At 31.0% G+C, this 3,973-nt stretch overlaps 1 pseudogene; it reads right to left on the bottom strand.

The window, feature by feature from the left end:
* Positions 1 to 387: 387 nt before the first annotated feature.
* On the bottom strand, positions 388 to 3,634 carry LOC132716061 (dual specificity protein phosphatase 14-like; annotated as a pseudogene).
* Positions 3,635 to 3,973: the final 339 nt, after the last annotated feature.

Raw genomic sequence — 3,973 nt, 5'->3', positions numbered from 1 at the left:
GTCAACTGAGGAACAAACTAAAATAATGTGCATATCTCCCAAACTGCTCTCTATCCATTTTTAATCATCATCATCAAATGTTTTCATAAGGATCGCAAGATCCGGTTTTCCGGACGGGCAGGCGGCGGTGAACGGGTAGGAACATAATCATAAACATAATTTTTTATTCACTTTTTTCAATGTTGCGTGCAAACAAATGTGCCAGTCTTCGGACATTTTTTAAATAAAATTTAGAATTGAAAATATCGATGCCAACTTTCATGGAAAAAAAAAAAAAAAAAAAAAAAAAAAAAAAACCCATTCTGTTTTGAAAATGATTATTGTTTTATCTTCATTTTTATTTATAACAATATTAATGTTGTCAGCATTAAATTTCACACTTTTCATTTATATAACTCCATAGTCTTTTTTCTGTTCCTTCTTGTAAATATCTGGTATCGGCCCAGTTCCGGTTGGAATCATTTTCACTGTGTTCCGGCCAAAGAGGCGTCGTTTCCAAACTCAATAAGTTGGCGCCAAAAGCCAACATTTGGATGGATGCACTCGTCTGCGTTTCTTGATGGTGGTAGTAAGCCTGATCTAACCTCATCCTTTGATATTTCATAAGATATGCAATGCAAACACAAGGTGAACGGCTTATTCCCGCCACACAATGCACGAGTATTTTTCCCGCCACTTTTGTGAACTTGTTGAATTTTGTCGGCACATCTATCAAAATACATTCCTAAAGTGCGCTAGGTGTGTCCTCAACAGGTATTTGAACACACTCTACACTGGGTACATTTAGATTTGATATTTCTGTGGTACAATTCACTATATTTGTAACTCCGAGCGCGCGGACAATGTCTGTCTTTACTGCGCCTGCGCTGCACAGAAACAAATGTTCATCAATTTGTGATATCTGACCAACCATGGTCAATTCTTGCCGCTTTTTTATTTAAGATAGACCTGAAAAAATATATAAACAGGTGGAAAAATATCTGCAGCCATTATATTTTAATAAAAGTTTATTTACAACGTACAATTTCTGAAAACAAACCCCTCAAAAAAAGCTAGTTAGCATCACACGTACCATATTAACAACATATGCTTTTGATACTGTTCTTCATTATGTCGCACCGATTTAGATTGTTCGCATTTTTGCATCTTATATATTTTCAGAAAACACCCAGGTACCATTATTTGTGTTACTGCTATTATCATAAATGCTTTTTAAATTTTCAATAAGATACGAAATATGGCGAAAAATGCCAAGGTTGCCGCAAATAGTGGTCAGTTGTTTTTTACATTTACAAAGGTATTGTTTTTAAAATCATTGTGTTATCGTTGGAATTTGAATGATTGGAAATATAATCAAATAGCTCGATTTTGTAATGTTATTTAACCTCTTTCCTCTGTATATTCTTATTCGTAAATATGCATTTAAATTAACGCATGTTTTACCAGTACTTCTTTTTGTGGCTTTGTTACCAAACAAATGACTTCGTACATTGTATATTGAAACATCATTGTCAGCATTTTTCAAGGGCATATATACATTGTATATATTATTGATACTTAACCACCTCGTCAATGAAAATCAATCGGTTGGTATTAATTAAGCCAGCCAAGATCGAAATTTAAAGTAATTAAAACATAGAGATCAAGAACTCTGTTTAGGATAAACGCATCCTCTATCTAACTAATTAAAATAAGTGCGAATATGTAAAACCATTTAAAATGCACACGCAAAACGTTTCCAAACATTTATAAAATATAAAAATTAAAAACAAAATACATCAAGAGTTTAATAAATCTATTAATCGCAATCCACGTTGAACACTTGTTCGACTGAATCCTGTTGCCATATTTATATCCTTATTGCTGACCCATTTAAGCTACTCTTTTGAGAACATTTTGTTAATTTTCTCTTAATCACTTTTAATAACAATTTTAATAATGTTTTACTTCGTAATAATAACAAATATGATGTGACCCCTTCCGTTTCACTCCAACTCTTTGATGCATTTGTTTCCTCAACATTAAATTATTCATGTGCAATATGGGGTTTTACAAAATCTAAGGATATAGAAAGGATTCACTTGAAATTCTGCAAGTCATTGTTAGGCGTAAAACACAGTACATGTCACTGCAGCAGTTTATTCGGAGTTAGGCGATATCCTCTTTATGTTTCAAAAGATATGTTCAAATAATAAGATTTTGGTTAACATATTCTTCATTCAAATAATAAATATCTTAAAGTCTGTTTTTTTATTCATCAATAAGTCTTCATGATAATGGATATAACTCCTGGGCAGCTAAGGTTCATTCTATTTTAAATGAATATGTATTCACAGATGTATGGCTCAACCCATTGCAATACAGCCCAAAAGAGTTTGTTGAAATATTCAACGTAGATTAGTTGATTGTTTTATACAAAAAGTAAATGCAGACATTCAGTCTAGTCCACTTTTGTCTAATCTGTATGTACATTTGATTGACAAATTTGAACCTGCATTTTATCTTGATAATTTATTCATTAAATCCTACAGACAAAATTTATCTCGTATTAGATTATCTTCTCATAGATTAAAGATAGAGGCAGAGAGGTATGGTTCTGAAAGAAAATGTGAATTATGTAATCTTCAAGAAATTGAGGATGAATTTCATTTTATTATCATTTGCAATTGTTATACTGCATTACGTAGGGAGTTCATTAAATATAGATAAATACAGAATCCCTAAAGAAAGCCCAACACGGCAAAATTGAAAATGTTGCAGGCTCGGTTTGATTGAGCCTGTTCATGGACGGTCCTGGAATGTGCAAGTTACCGTCCACGCCCCCTAGCATATTAAGCCATATTTTTACAGAAGGCCGAGTATGTTTAAATTTTTGCAGCTTTTGAAGTCAAAAAATAAATCCGAATTAATTGGACTTGCTAAATACATCATCTTTGCTACTAAGCGTCGATATGACCTTATTAATATTACCATTTAAAGACTATTTTTACCAGTATGCGCATGATAATTTTGCTCATTAAAAAGCGACAGTATGGTATTTATCATGTAATTTTAATCGTTGATTCACTACATATTAAATATATGAAAGTCATTTTTGCAACTTTTTAATAAGAGTAATGCCAACTTTGTATTGTTTAAATATGGATTTAAGAACATTCTCCATATATACTTTTGTTTAACAATGTTTGTTTTCATTATGATCGTACCATGACTTATGATTTATGTATTACGTGTTTTGTATTATGACTATGTACAAATATGTATACGTCAATAAATTATATCTATCTATCTAAGTGTAAAATATAGTAGGAATAGTATTAATTATTAGAGTCAAGAATCATTATGCGTAGAAACAACAAGCGATACTATAAACATGACGTGATTAGATGAAAAACAAAAATGATAATAACTGACTTATAAACTTTAGTAAGCCAGAATTAGAAACATGTGTGATATAAGCAAAACGTGTGACTCCCTTAAATAATCAAAATAATTCATAATTACCTTTGTGTCAGGTATCATGTATATCCAGATTATATATAACACTAACTAATAATATATCGTATAAAATATCCAGGTTAAATATGTAATCACTTGAAATAAACCGTTTAGAATTGTGTATAATAGGTTGTCCGGATTATTTCTAATAATAACGACAATTTAATCGTAGATTTAAATACCACGTTAATGACTCTTTATCTACTACTAAGCATATTTGTGTTTGAAATTGATCTGTTATTATTTTGTAGACCTAGTTAATGGTATTATTCTTAAATAGCTTACTTATAAAACTATTTGTAATTTCAACCCAATCTTAACACAAACTGTGGTTTCTCAACACTTGAAAATGTCCGAATTAAGAGATTTGCCGACAAGTATTTTCATTCGACATTATCATAGCTATATTTAAGATACGTTTTGCACATGTATTTTTGTATGCGAAAATATAATCCATTTAAAGGTAGTCCTTTTA

This window comes from Ruditapes philippinarum, unplaced genomic scaffold (assembly GCF_026571515.1).
Source record: "Ruditapes philippinarum isolate M1 unplaced genomic scaffold, ASM2657151v2 ctg12363_1_1_1_1, whole genome shotgun sequence".
NCBI lineage: Eukaryota > Metazoa > Mollusca > Bivalvia > Venerida > Veneridae > Ruditapes > Ruditapes philippinarum.
This window is presented reverse-complemented; position numbering and strand designations above follow the sequence as displayed.